The sequence below is a fragment of the Ailuropoda melanoleuca genome, chromosome 2, assembly GCF_002007445.2.
Source record: "Ailuropoda melanoleuca isolate Jingjing chromosome 2, ASM200744v2, whole genome shotgun sequence".
In the NCBI taxonomy this organism is placed as follows: Eukaryota; Metazoa; Chordata; class Mammalia; order Carnivora; family Ursidae; genus Ailuropoda; species Ailuropoda melanoleuca.
Window position 1 is genome coordinate 98,156,689 of NC_048219.1, and position 15,376 is coordinate 98,172,064.

Genomic DNA, 15,376 nt, shown 5'->3' on the forward strand with positions numbered 1-15,376 from the left:
AAAAAAAAAAAAGGGTTGTAGTGATGATTGCAGAGCTCTTTGAATGTACTAGACTGTTGAATTATATACTTTAAATGGATGAATTGTATAGTATATGAATTATAACCTGGTAGCAAAACAATTATGAGACAATTAGGGAAATCTGAAGATTGACTGGGCAGACAATGATACTAGGCATTGTTAACTTTTTAGGTATGATGGTGGTATTGAGTTTATATTCATTCAAGGGAGAATCTTACCTTTATTTATTTCTTTAAAAATATTTTATTTGACAGAGAGGCAGTGAGAGAGGGAACACAAGCAGGGGGAGTGGGAGAGGGAGAAGCAGGCTTCCCCACTGAGCAGGGAGCCCGAGGCGGGGCTCGATCCCACAACGCTGGGATCATGACTTGAGCCGAAGGCAGACGCCTAACAACAGAGCTACCCAGACAGTCCAGGGAGAATCTTANCTTTAAAAATATTTTATTTGACAGAGAGGCAGTGAGAGAGGGAACACAAGCAGGGGGAGTGGGAGAGGGAGAAGCAGGCTTCCCCACTGAGCAGGGAGCCCGAGGCGGGGCTCGATCCCACAACGCTGGGATCATGACTTGAGCCGAAGGCAGACGCCTAACAACAGAGCTACCCAGACAGTCCAGGGAGAATCTTATCTTTTAGAAAAAGTAAAACATCAGTGGATGAAATAATTTTAAAAATTATTCTCTTGACCCTACCTATCCCTTGAAGTATCATTCCACTTACCCCCCCCTCCCCAAATTATCTCTCCTCCCTCTTTTCAGTTCTGTTCCTACCACTCTTTTGAACCCATTCCAATCAGGTTTCCATCCTCATCCCTCCAATGTTATGGCCAACAGTCAATTACAGACCATTAGCAATTGACTTGGTTGCTCTTCCTGGTTTCCTTTCCTGGTTTCCCTTTATTTTCAGTGGCTGACCTTTCTGTCTCCTTTGCTGGTTTCATTACCGTCTCAGTACTTAACTGCTAGAGTGCTCCAGCCTCAGTCTTTAGGTAATTTTCTCAAATTCTTGTCCTACTTAATATCTAGATGATCTCATGCCTTTTAATACTATGTGCTTGTGTCCCCCAAATTTATATACCCAACCTAGACCTTTCTTCTGAACTCCAGATTCAAATATCGAACTGCCTTGATATTTCCATGTGCTAATTTAATAGGCATTTTATTTTTGTTTTTAAAGTAGGCTCCACACCCAGTGTGGAGCCCAACACAGGGCTTAAACTCATGGCCCTGAGATCAAGACCTGAGCTGGGCTCAAGAGTCAGATGCTTAACCAACTGAGCCACCCAGGCACCCCTTAAAAGAGATTTCAAACTTAACATCTTCAAAACTGAATTTCTCATTGCTTCCCATTCCCATCCTGCTTCTCCTAGTCTTTGCCATTGCAGGAAATGGCAACTCCATTCTTTAAACTGCTCAGTCAAAAAGTATTGGTAGTCCCCTTAACTCCCCTTTGGCTTACACTTGGTATCAATTTATCAAATCCCATGTGCCATCCTGGCTGAATATATCCAGACACCTTACCACTCCACTGCCTGCACTTTTCCCAAAACCCCACTGTCTCACTCGAAGAATCGCGATAGCTTCCTAAACCGTCCCTCTTGTTCCCCTACAATCTATTCTCAAACTCCCTTACTCCCCTACAGTCTATTCTCAAAACAGAAGCTAACATAAGTCTTTTAAAACAGAAGTCAAATCATTTTACCTCTCTGCTCAAAACCTTCCAATGGCTTCCCCTCTCAGTAAAAGCCAAAATTTTTACAATGCCCTGTAAATCCCCACACAATTTGGCATCCTGTTACCTCTGACCTCATTTCCTACTTTTCACCTGCCATACTCTGTTTCTGTCACTCTGGCCTCCTTTCTGTGCTTAGACATTCTCCTCCCTCAGAATGATTTCTGCACTTGGAATTCTTTCTACCTGGAATGTTCTCCTCCCAAGATGGACATTTCTTGCTCTCTCACCTCCTTCAGATCTATACTTAAAAGAATGTTTCTCAGTGGGCCCCCACCCCCACCAGTCCTATTTAAAAAGAAACCTCTTTCCCTATCCTCAGCACTCCTTATTTCTCCCTTACTGCTTCATTTTTTTCCCCGTAAAACCTACCCTGACACAGTTTATACTTCATTTACTATTTTATTTTCTATCTCCTATGAGAACATGGATTTCCCCCCCTGCTTTGCTAAATGTTTGGCACATAGTTGGTATACAATACTTCTAAGTGTATGAATGCTACTTAAAATGCACTTATATTCTCTGCTTCACTGTCTGACTGGTGCTAGCTTCATAAGCATTTGGGCATGTATCCCTGAGGAAGATGAGGCTGACTGAATAGAAACACTGTCCACTCACTCAAGACTATGGTATCTATCATTGTAAAGGAGACCAAAGCAGAGAGTGGGAATTCTAGAGGTTCAGGTTTCAATTGCAGCCTTGGTACCAATAAGCCATGTGACACCGGGCAAGTTAACTTTTCCTTTCTGGCCATTTATTTCCTGCCCTGCCAAATGGGTCATTGCTTTGAATGATCCTATAGGGTTTTTGAGAATGTAAAATGAAAAGACGAAATGTTGAGTAGGAAATGATGTGTCTGATTAATTTCTCTAGTACATACAAAGATACACTTACCTGGTGTTTTATTTTAAGTTTTTATTTATTTGAGAGAGAAAGAGAGAGAGAGTGCACGTGTGCAAGAGCAGGGGGAGGGGCAGAGGGAGATGCAGACTCCCTGTGGGGCAGGGAGTCTGACATGAGGCTCAAATGCAGAACCCTGAGATCATGACCTGAGCAGAAGGCAGAAAACTGACTGAGCCACCCAAGCGCCCCCGGCATTTTACACTTTTTAAAGGCAATGAACATACCTGGAATCAAACCTCACAGTTCTTTTAGGGACCTTATACCATGCAGTTTTGCTGTGTTAAGCCCTTATAATACTAGTAATTTGACTGTGAAAGTCCTTGATGTCAGCCTATTCTTTCTCCTGTGAAAACTCAGTCTTTTTTTTTTTTTTTTTAAAGATTTTATTTATTTATTTGAGAGAGAGTGCATGAGCGAGAGAGAGGGAGAGAGAGCACAAACAGGGGAGGCATGAGGAGAGGGAGAAGCAGACACCCCACTGAGCAGGGAGCCCAACACCCTGGGATCGTGACCTGAGCCAAAGGCAGACTTTTAACTGACTGAGTCACCCACACATCCCTGAAGACTCACTCTTAACATCGAAATTGTTTTCTTTCAATATCCTTGTCCAGTCAGTGAGTAGTCAGTGCCCCTGGGTGTCCAGCTCCCATGGGAGTTTTGTTTCCTAATCATTTGTATGTGTGGTTGGTGAGTCTCTCTGCAGCCCATCTGTAACCCAGAACCTTGATTTTCTCACTGGTAAATGCGGTGAATAACAATCGGCTCATGTTTATTTTGATGGATTCAATGACATATCAATACTTCACATGAAACAGTAGTACAATGCCTGGGATATCTTAAAGCCTCCATAAATTCTTTGTAAAAATATAGTATGTATTGAGCTTCTACTGCCAGGGTCACTTCCTAAAACAGTTCTTTTACCATGTTACTATCCCCAGTCCAGGACCTGAAACAATTCAGCTTTCTCTACTTGGTTGCTAAGTCCTCCCCATCCTATTGAAAGCTGAGTCTTAGAGATATTTGTACATCCATGTTCATACCAGCATTATTCACCATAGTCAAAAGATATAATTAACCAAGTATCTCTTCTGGTATATAAACACAATGGAATAGAATTCAGCCTTAAAAAGGAAGGAAATTCTGACACAGGCTACAACATTGAGAACCTCCAAGACCTTATGCTGAGTGCGATAAGCCCACCACAAAGAGACAAACACTGTATGATTCCACTTACATGAGGTATCTGAGTTGTCAAATTCAGAGACATAAGTAGAATGGTGGTTGCCAGGACTTGGGGGAATGGGGAATAAGGAGTTAATAGGCATAGAATTGCAGTTTTAGAAGATGAAGAGGGGATACCAGGGGTGGCTCAGTCAGTTAAGCGTCCGCCTTTGGCTGGGGTCATGATTCCAGGGTCCTGGGACTGAGCCCCACATAGGGTTGCCTGCTCAGTGGGGAGCCTGCTTGTCCCTCTGCTTGTGCTCGTGCTCTCTCTCTGACAAATGAATAAACAAAATCTTAAAAAAAAAAAGATGAAAAAGAGTTCTGGAGATGGTTGCACAGCAATGTAAATGTACTTAACTCTATTGACCTGTGTAAAGAGTGGTTAAAATGGTAAATTTTCTGTTACGTGTATGTTACCATAATTTAAAGTTAAAAAAAAATCCCCATCCTATTTTTCAAACCTTATTTCCCACTCTTCCTCTGTATTCCACCCTCCCTCCCCTTTTTAAGTTACTGCTCAATACGTTGTACTCCCAGCGAAACGCTTCCTTTCAGCCTTTGCCCCAAGGAGTTTCTTCTGGAATGCTTTCATCATCATCCACCCATTTTCAAAAGGTGGTCTGTGTTTTCGCCCCGAAGATAGGCTACCTTTTCTAGATCCAATCAGAAGCCGCATCCTCCATGACAGGCTTACACCTTCAGACCAGAGTCCTTTCCCTTTCTTGCACTACAGAGAGCGAACACATGGTTTTACTGTTTTATCTACGACTCTCCGACGGTAACAGCTAAGATCCTGAGTATGAGCGCGTTATCGCACCATTCTCCCGCATCCTTCTTCTAACACACACACACTCCACCACCACGGAGCTCGACATTCAAGAGCTCCTGGTGAAAACTCAATGCGTTGGGCAGCGAGATGGAGGTAAGTCAACTCACACTCCTAAAGAGTGATTTCGTCGACGCAGTGTATAATTTCACACAAAAGCTCTGTGTCAAATTACCTGCCAACATAGGGGTTTGACGCGGCAAAACTGCGGGTCCTTGGGGATCCTTAAAGGCAGCCCGATAATTGGCACAGCTTTCTACCCTCCGAAACACGTTCTCACACGTCATCCGAAAGTAATGCGAGAGGGAACACAGAAGCAGCGTTATTTGCGGAGACGCGCAAAGAAGAAAGGGGTTGTGGCTAGGCGTCTCAAGAGTCTCCGAAGCCTCAACGGGGCTGACTGCGCTCCAACAGCAAAAAACCGTTAAAAAGTTGTGCTTCCGGCTCAAGCGTCGGCGCCTAATTGAGAAGAGAGAAGGACGCAAGCCCGGGTACGGAAAGACGCAGGGCACAATTTCCTTCATCCCAGTCGTCGGATGGTGGGGGCTGGACGCACGTAACCCAGAAGTGAAAGTCCGTTTCCTTCAGGTATTAGACCCCGACCACAGGAAGTCCCGGCCGGACGGCTTCTATCCAGGCTTTCCTGACTCCCCCTCAGCTCTATTCACTGCATTCCCTGCATTGTGGTGCTGTGTCGCCGCGGCCCCTTACGTCCGAACCTCGTGGCCTAGCCTGAGTTTTGCCGCAACTTCCCAGGGACCCCAACAACACCCTGGCCACCCTTCCCTTAAAGAACCCTAACCCTACGGGTCCCCATCGGAGTCAGTTAACGTTCTCGGAGGGGGCAAAATCTCCTGGGATTTGCAGCTCCCGAAGCCCAGCGCAGGCTGGCCGGCGCCTGCGCGGGGTGTTACCATAGAGAGCAGCCGCCTCTCTGGTCTCGGTTTGCACTCTCTATGGTCGAGCCGGGTCCGTGGCGGTAAAAGGGAGACTGCACTGCGCAGGCGCTCTCGGCTTCTATTTTTTTTTTTTTTTTTAATCCCCGCACCAAGCGCTTAACCTCATTGGGGTGGAGGAGAAGGCGGCGGCTGTCTGGTCCGCAGCGGCAACAGTAGCGAATAATACGACTGTAAGTACCGGGTTAGGGCGAGGAGATTTAGACCCAGCCCTCCGAGGCCTTTGCCCCCTCGCCTGTGGCGGCGGGCGCTGCGTCTGGGTGGGGGCGATGTCCAGCCCTGTCATCGGCTCTTGGGTGCACTTTGGGGGGAGGGGGTGGCTTTAGGTGGGAGCCGGGCGGGGAGCGGGATGGGAGGGTTGTTTATCCAACCGGTAGGTCGCTGATCCCAGGCTGCTTTGCAGAGGGAGGAGGGGGCGGCTGTGGGGTCAGCCCGGCTTTGTGTGCCCCTCTCTCTTTTCCTCTCCCAGACCCCACCCCGGCCCCCTTCCTGACCCGAGTCTTCCCGGCCCGATGGGAGAAGCCAGCAAACAGCCCAGTCGCGTTTGAAAAGAGCCCGGGATTGCGAGGGGAGGGGGCGAGGGAGAGAAACCCACAGCAACTAGTCATCGGCGAGTGATGGGTGTGGAGAAAGATCCAGAGGAAAGGGGTGCCGGGGAGGCGGGCGGCCGGGGCTCCCAACCGGGCCAGACAAAAGCTGAGCGAGCGGCGCGGAGCCGAGCTGGGGGCCGGGCGGGATGCAGAGGGTCCCTTGGTCCCTGGAGCCCGCAGAGAGCTTCTTTCCGAAGCTGGGAAAGCGGACAAGTGCTGAGTTAAGCCTTGTGCAGCCTCCTCAACTTGCCTTTGTTGTTCTTCGGTATTGGCAGAGCCGCTCTGACGAAGATGAGTGTGTGATCTTGCATGTTAGCCTGGTTGGGTACAATGGAGCTAATCGAATTTTGCTTTCCATTTTCCGAGCCGCTCGGATGAGTATGGGGTTTTCCAGAGTCTAACTTATTACATAATGTTATTAAAATAGTTGTGTGTATTTCTAAGATTTTTTTAAAAAAAATTAGGTGGAGCCTTTTGAAGCATGTTTTGTTGTATCCGGATGAATTTGTTTGTTGTGGTGTTCGTTCATGCAATACTGACCGTTCTTAGAGCCTGTGAGTTCTTTAATCATGATACTTTAATTTGTAGAGGTGGCAGGGAGAGCTTCGGATTCGGTAGTCCTTTGGGAGGCAGTGATGCAGAAGAGTCAGAAGGGAGAAGTAGTTGGATGCTGCCATGTGCCTTGCACCCTATTCTGGTGCCACAGTCCTGTACAGATTCTAGTTTTAGAGATTGCTGCTTTTATTACTGTTATGATCTGTGACATTTACGGAGCTCTTGGTATGAGGGATCCTGGACAGTGGGCTCCTTTTGCTCATAAAGGGAGTGGGAGAATAGTAACATTGATGCAGCGACCTTATAGATAAAAACAAAACCACAATGTCCCAGGGTGAGTGAATATTATTTAACTTCTCCATTCGCTAAGAAAGATTTAAATTTTCGTGAGGTGTTTGCTTATTCATTTTGGTAAAATCGTGTAACTGCACCTTTCTTAGCAATTGTTACTCAAATCTGTTTCTGTAATTCATGGTTTGTGAGCTAATATGCAACAGCACTATTTCTGATTTTTGAAGTTTTTTTTTTTTTTTTTTTTTTTTTACTGAGTTTTCAGCCCTAGCTTTATAGTCTCCCAACTAAGGTTAACCCAAGTTAGAAATCGTTTGAAGTGACCGTTGGTGGTGGAGGTGTCAAATATTGTATCGCCATGTTACAATCTAAGCTAAGTGGTAAATACAGAAAAGGCCTTTGCAAGCCTTACACCTTAAATTAGTGTTGGAACTGAAAACCTAGATCTCCTGGTATGTCAGGATTTGGTCCACAGACTCAACTTTATCTAAAAGAGGTAAGCATTTTTTGTACTAAAAGGAAGGAAAAAACTGAAGCTTGGTGTTTATGCTTCAGTAGCCACTGTGATAGAATCTCTTAAGTGTAGTTTGGATGATGGGAACTTACTTTTTATAGAGCAAGATTTCAGATCCTTAAAATAGTTTGACAGGGACACTGTGAAATGATTGGCCAAAGAACGTTAAGTTTATTGTTCATTTGTATTACGTTTNCATTTGTTTTACGTTTTGTTCATTGGTTTTGGATTTAGATTTTTTTTTTTTTTTTGTTTCGGTAGTTAATTCTATTTTCTTGGGTGGCTCAGTCTCACAATTTATAAGTTGAGTGACAGATAGTTTCTTGGATCTGAGACTTAAATTTATTTTTGAGACTCTATTCTTAATCTTCTATTTATAAAATCATCATTTTTCATTATAGTACTTTTAATTTAGTACTATTGGTAAATGTTATAACCACTGAAGGAATTATAATATTAGGCTAAGAGCTGAGTTATTAAAACTGCCAGTTTTGATAACTGCAAGAAAAACAATTATCTAAAAGATTTCCTAGAAAATAAGAGAAGGATCTATTAGTCTTTAAAAAAAAAAAAGACACAAAACTAAGCAAAGGACAAGTCATTGATGACGGAGTTTTTGGTTTGTAAAATGTAATTTAAGAAAGTAAACGAACCTTTCTTTACCTCATGCAAGCAGGGCAACCTCCATAACGTGTGTGTGTTTGACTAAATGACCTTCAAACGCCTTCTTTTTTTAAGCCCCCAAGTTTAGTGGTTATTTTTGGTGTGTCTTCATCACCCCCAGGCTTGCCTGCCTCCTTTATGCTCAGACCAGTACTGTCATACTTCAGGCTTTTCTTCCCCAAATTGTTATGGCAGCCCCAATCCACCTCCCCCCATGGATCCCTAAAGATGTGGCTCAAATGTGCTCACATGACGGCCTTTCTTTCATAATGCCTGTGTTGACTTCCCTCTTGTTTCCTGCCTGGAAATCTCCTCATTCCTTGCTGATTCCTGTTGTATCCATTACCTTCCTCTGTGGAAGATTGATGCCTGTGCTTTTATTCTTTTCTAGATCCTTGAGGGCACTGGCAGTTTGTACAGTACCGCGGTATCCTCTGTATTTACTACCAGGACTTGTGTAACTGGGGACTTGTGTAACTAGTCACGGTAAATGTATGAGGTGTGAAAGAATGAACAAATGCATCATAACTTAGAATAGAAGACTTTGAGCTTTGGAAGAGCTCTTAGAGGCTCCATAGACCGCTCTCATACCTTTTGTCTACTCTTTTCTGATCATCAGCCTCACGTCGCAGATGTGCTTCTCTGTTACTGGACAGACAGGTCTTAGCTGCTAGAAAGCTAGTTTAGATTGTACCAAAATCTGCCACTCCCCTGTTACCTGTTCTTGGTTATACCCCCTGAAGCAACATGAATTAAGTCTGTTTCTTCTCCACATAATAGCCTTTCATTTCCTAGGACAGTCAGCAAGCCTTATGTAGATTTATTGATGAATTAATTTATTAAACCGTTTCTTTAGTTAGATACCAGGTACCATGAGGGTACAGTTGAAAAGACTACATGGTTCCCACACTTCCAGGGTTCATAGTCTAATAGAGGGACAGAATGTTATAAAGTGATGCCAGTTATGCTGGAAGTATGTAAACAGCTTTAGATTCTTTGTCCCCTCATGGTTTTTTTTTAAAATATTTTATTTTATTTTTTAAAAAGATTTATTCATTTTAGAGAGAGAGCTTGAGGCGCACAAGCTCGGGCTTGCATGGGGGGTGGGGCAGCGGGTGAGGGAGAGGGAGAGAGAATCTCAAGCCAACTCCGTGCTGAGTGCAAAGTCTGTGGGGCTCAATCTCACAACCCTGAGATCAGAGTCTGAACTAAAACCAAGTCAGATGATTAATCGACTGTGCCACCTAGTCACCCCAAGATTTTGTTTTTTTAATGTAATCCCTACACCCAACATGGGGCTCAGACTTAACAACCCCTAGGTCAAGAGTCCCATGCTCTACTGGCTGAGCCAGCCAGGTGCCCCCTTCCCTCATGGTTTAATCAGATTTCCCATGCTGCTTTCTTTAGGCAACTGTTTCGTTACTGTTCTTTAAATGCAGTGTCCGAAATGGAACAGAATTTGCTGTGACCTGACTAGAGTATACAGCTGTTGTCTTAGGCTAAGAAACTGTATCAAGGGTTTTCAAATTTTGTTGTACCTTCTGGCTCTGCCACTTACTAGCCCTGTGACTTTAGGCCATGGGCCTGTTTAATCATCTCTTCGTATTTGAATAATTTTATCTATAAAACAAGGGTGAGGGGAGGGCAGTGTTAACAGTAGTACCTGCTTAAACAGGGTTGTAAGGATTAAATGAGATAATATATGTCGAGTGCTGAGAGTAGTGACTGGCATATAGTAAGTGGGTATATGTGGTATTCCTACTATTTATTCGTGGTAGGAGTTAATGACAACGTAGCATAAGAAGTGACAAGCAATCAAGTCACATGAGCTTGTTAAAATACAAATGGCCTGACCTGTTCACCCAGAGATTTTGGTCAATTAAGTCTGTGAGACCTGGACAGCCACAGTTTTAAAAATCCCCAGGTGGTTCTTAAAAAAACCACCCAAACCGTAAAGTTTGAGAACCCTGTACTCTGTGTTAATTTTGTTAGTGATTGCATTTGCTTTTACAAAGTAAAAAAATTACCAAGTAATAGATGAATAGATTCTCCTGAAAGATTGAAACAATGCAGGGGCACCTAGGTGGCTCAGTCTGTTAAGCGTCTGCCTTTAGCTCAGGTCATGATCTTAGGGGCCTGGGATTGAGCCCTGCGTTAGGCTCCCTGCTCAGTGGGGAGCCTGCTTCTCTCTCTCCCTCTCCCTCTGCCAGTCCCCCTATTGGCTCTCTCTATCTCTTGGTCAAATAAATAAATACAATCTTAAAAAAAAAAAAAAAAGATTGAAACAATGCCGATAAAGGGAAGGGCTTGGCCCCAGATCTCAGGCCCGCTGGGAGGCATATCCACTTATCAGTTTGAAATGTATCCTTCTCAACAACTGTTCCCCTTTTTGGTAGCTACACATATGTGAATGTCTTCTTAATAAACAGTAGCCAGATTTAAGAGAAAAAAACCCTTGATTTTCAAAGCACTTTTACATTCATAATCTTTGCCCCCTTCAAAGTCCTGTGAGGTAGATGGGGAAGATAACATCATTATCCTATCAGTGTACAAATGAGAAACTAAGACCTACAAATTAAATCCTAGTCTGAGATAGATCTAGGAGGAGAGCCAGGCCTTCTGTTTCTTAACTTAAATATTCTTTTCCTGTCAATGGCTCTTAGCTACATAATTTTGTTGGATTATTGAAGTTAGGGTTCATGAAATCTTCTGATCTTTTTGCCGTGTGAATAGCTGTCAAACCAGATTTCCTACTATCTTTTAGTGTGTTTATACTTGCTTTTAAAAAAATGTAAATTCAAAGTTTACTAGTTATACGTATCTGGGACGATTGATCTTTTTGTGAAAAAAATCCAAAACTGGCCTTGGGACTGTCTGTTACCATGGCACATTTGGGTGAGCTTATGTTTGTTCAGGATAGCTGAATCCACTTTCCACCTGTCTCTATGTGTTTTCCAGTTAACTTTCCAAGCAGAATCACTTAAATTTATTTATAGTCTTATTATAATAACATAGCAATAACAGAAACTTGAGAGACCAGAGGGGGAAAAGCCACATCAAACTATCCTAACACAAGCTATTAGCTATTATTTCTTAATGTATCACCTTTGAAGCTGTCCCTATGTTTGTACTTTTCAGTAAGTAATACTAGGTCTTGCATGTTTTGTGGCTGCTTTCCACGTAATGACATATTAGTATCATTTAAGTTTTTTAATGGCTTTGTCATATTTGAGATGATACGGCATATTTTGGTAAACTGGGATCCTTGACATGTAAGTATCTCTTTTTTTTCTTTTTTAAGTTTACTTATTTAAGTAATCTGTACACCCAATGTGGGGCTCGAACTCATGACCCCAAGATCAAGCATCTCATGCTCTTCTGACTGAGCCAGCCAGGTGCCACTTTTTTTTTTTTTTAATTACATATACTACAACAGTGACTATCTTTTTGCATATAGTTTGCTTCTTTTGTGTTGTTTCTTTAGGATAAAATCAAAGAAGTGAGTATTGGGTGATTTTTGATACACATTGCCTGATTGATGACCAAAAAGTTGTACCAGTTGATAATTTTCCCAGCACCCTAAGAGTGTATCAGTTCCACAAAAACTTTACCAACTTCTGGTAATATATTTTAAGTGTATTTTTTGTTACTGTGAGAGGTGTGGAATGGCACATTATTTTTATTTTTCATTTATTTTAAAAAAGAATAAGCAGTAATGATGAACTTTTATGTAAACCAACTGTATGCAATTTGTTTTGGGTATTACATGCAGGTGATCTTACCTCCTTGGTTTTCACTCCTGTCCTGCATTGCTAAAGCTATTGTGTTTCCAGATAGATGTGGAGGAAAATGTAGCCTTTGCTTTGTGGGACAGAACAGTCTATTTGTCAACATCAGAATGTAATCTTATTACATTTTCATCTCCTACCTTCAGGAGTTTTTTTGTGCTCAAGGGCCCTGCTTGAAATATTTAGTAATCAGAATGTCTGGTGGTGGTGGGGTGAGGCATCTGCTTTTAAACAGATTTCCCAAGTGATTCTAAAGCCACAAAGTTTGAGAGCTGCCTGGGGACTACCTTCTAGCTCATTGTCTGCTCAGTTTCTTCCCAGTGTGTCTTTCCTGTGGGTAGAGGCTGATTCTGTTATGAACGGTTGCTCAGACATGCTAACAGAGGCCTGTTGTATAGAGGGAATGATTGTGCAGTGCCTTTCCTGATGTGGAGTAGCTGGGTTCATTCTAGGAACAATAAGCCAGTCTTTCTAAGAGTAGTTGAACTGCATAAAAACAGCTCCTTCTCTGAAGTCTTCTCGTGGTGCTGGTGGCTGTTTTTTATTTCAGTTCTGAGAAATCATAGAGCTCTCCAGACCCAAACCATGTCCTACTTAGCCTTTGGTTGGCCCAGGGGTGGTAGGTAGACCCAGTGTCACAATGGCAAGGGCCACCATGGGTTGAACACCCAACTTTTTAGAGGTATGCTTTTGCCAACTCTTAGAGCAACATTTGAAGGCGGATGCGATTTTCACTTTATACTGAGAGGAAGCTGAGGTTTTGAAAAGTTGAATAATTTGTCCACAATCATACAGCTGCAGAGTTCAGCTCTCAGATTCTTCAGCTTCCGTTCCATTTATTTCTTTTTTTCCAGCACAGGTTATTCCTTGTTCATGAAAGGTCAGTTGGCTGTCTTGGGAGAAAGTCTGTTCCCAGCATCGTGGTTTCTAAAGATGCCTCCTTACTAGTCAGGAAGGATGTGGAGTTTGCAAACTTCCCACTAGGGTTTCCATGAAGGTTAGGTCAGGTGACCTACAGTCTCTTTTAGATTCGAGTCTCTGATTTGAAATCTACCCTTGGACAGTCCAGGTCACTAAAGGCATGATATAAACCTTTTTTTCTTTTTAATTTTTTTTTATTGTGATTAAAATATATATAACATAAAATAGGCCATTTTAACCATTTTTTAAGAATACCAGTCAGGGCATTACTTACATTCACACTATTGTGCACCATCATCAGAGTCAGGTTCCAAATCTTTTCTGTCACTCCAAACAGAAACCCTGTAACCATTAAGCCATAAATCCCCTTCTTCCCTCTCCCTCAGTCCCTGGTAATTTGTAATCTATTTTCAGTCGCTACAAATTTGCCTATTCTAGATATTTCATGTAAGCGGAATCATATAGTATCTGTCCTTCTATGATTTATTCACTTAGCATAATGTGTTCAAGATTCATTCATGTTTAGGATGTATCAGAATGTTATTCTTTTTTAATTGGTGAATTATATTTCATTGTATGTATATACTACATTTTGTTTGTCCTCTCATCTGTTGATAGAATTTGAGTTGTTTCTAGTTTTTGACTATTGTGAATAATGCTGCAGTGTATATTGGTTTGCAAATTTCTGTTTGAGTCTCTGTTCTCAATTCTTTTGGGTATGTACTTAGGACTAGAATTGCTGGGTTGTGTGGTAATTCTTTGTTTAGCTTTTTGAGGATTCATTGAACTTTCACAGGGTGGCTGTACCATTTGCACCCCCAGTGGCAGTGTATAAGGGTTTCAGTTTCTCCATATCTTTGCAAACACTTGCTGATTTCCGTTATTTTATTTTTAAAGTTATAACCATTCTAATAGTTGTGAAACAGTATCTCACTGTGGTTTTGATTTGTTTTTTCGTGATGACTAAGGTGTTATCTTTTTTGGATAAATATCTGTTCAAGTCCTTTGCTCATTATTAGATTGCATTGCTTGTCTTTTTGTTGTTGAGTTAGTTTTAGGGGTTCTTATATATCCTGGATATTAAACTCTTACCAGATAATGTGATACGCAAATATTTTCTCCCATTCATTCTGTAGGTTGTCTTTACATTTCTTTTTTTTTTTTTTTTAAGATTTTATTTATTTATTCGACAGAGGTAGAGACAGCCAGTGAGAGAGGGGACACAAGCAGGGGGAGTGGGAAAGGAAGAAGCAGGCTCATAGTGGAGGAGCCTGATGTGGGGCTCGATCCCATAACGCCGGGATCACGCCCTGAGCCGAAGGCAGACGCTTAACCGCTGTGCCACCAGGCTCCCCTGTCTTTACATTTCTTGATCATGTTCTTTGATGCACAAAAGTTTTGAATTTTGATGAAGTCCAGTTAATGTTTCTTTTGCTGCTTATGCTTTTGGTGTCATAGCTAAGAATCCATTACCAATCTGAGGTCATGAAGATTTAGTCCTATGTTTACTTCTTACGTTTTATGGTATTAGCTCTTACATTTAGGTTGTTGATTCATTTGGGTTTTTTTTTTTTTACGTGGTGTGAGGTGGGGATCCAACTTCATTGTTTGTATATGAATATCCAGTTGTCCCAGCACCATTTGTTGAAGACTGATATAAACATTTTAATTACTTATTTTCTGTATCAGCCAATGGCATTTATATTTTGCTTTAGGTATTTGATTTCATTGCCTATCCTCCTTCATCCTTACCCCTTCATCCTTCCCCCCCCCCACCCATTTTCTTCCTTTGAAACAGGATACGTGGATATTTTGTGCATGTTATAGCTTTGCTGCTTGACATAGGAGAGACACTTAATAAATGTCAGTTCCCTTTTTTCCTTTTAATTTTGTATAGTTACTTTTAAGTGGTTTGTGTTTCAAAATAGATTGTGAGGACCTTCACGGTAGGGTATATATTATATTTCTTTGTTTCCCCATTTCCAACCCTCTCTTGTCGCCCCCACCCCCATCATAGTGCCCTGTGTAGTACCATGCAAGTGATGTCCTTACCTTTTATTGATTGAATTATAAAGCTAAATATAGATCTTTGTGGTTACATTTGGGTGATTGGAGAGAATTCTTAGAAGACCAGTAGTCAGTATATTGTAAAGTTCTTGAGGGTTTTAAATGCAGCCTAACTGAAGTTCGCCCAAATATTTTTAGTCACATGCAAAAAAAATCCCAAAGGCATTTGAAAGACCTAGATGCTGTATCAATCCTTACATTTGGGAAAATAACTTAAAAGGACATGCATTTAAAATATCCATGTATCCTGTTTCAAGGGAAGAAAACAGGGTGGGCAGGTGGTAAGGATGAAGGAGGGTAGGCAGGGTTCATTTCATGGATGGCTGGAA

The 15,376-nt window shown here is 42.1% G+C and overlaps 1 protein-coding gene across 17 annotated transcripts in view; it reads left to right on the forward strand.

Annotated features, from left to right (window-relative positions):
- Nucleotides 1-5,714: 5,714 nt before the first annotated feature.
- The window catches only part of CLASP1 (cytoplasmic linker associated protein 1), a 264,159-nt gene continuing 254,497 nt past the window's right edge, over nucleotides 5,715-15,376 (forward strand). For 10 of the 17 annotated variants that reach the window (XM_019802321.2, XM_034654388.1, XM_034654392.1 and 7 more), the window contains exon 1: nucleotides 5,715-5,831. The gene's annotated coding sequence lies outside the window, so the exon portion shown is untranslated. The remainder of the gene's footprint in view (nucleotides 5,832-15,376) is intronic. The other 7 variants (XM_019802322.2, XM_019802325.2, XM_019802323.2 and 4 more) reach the window with 2 other exon arrangements.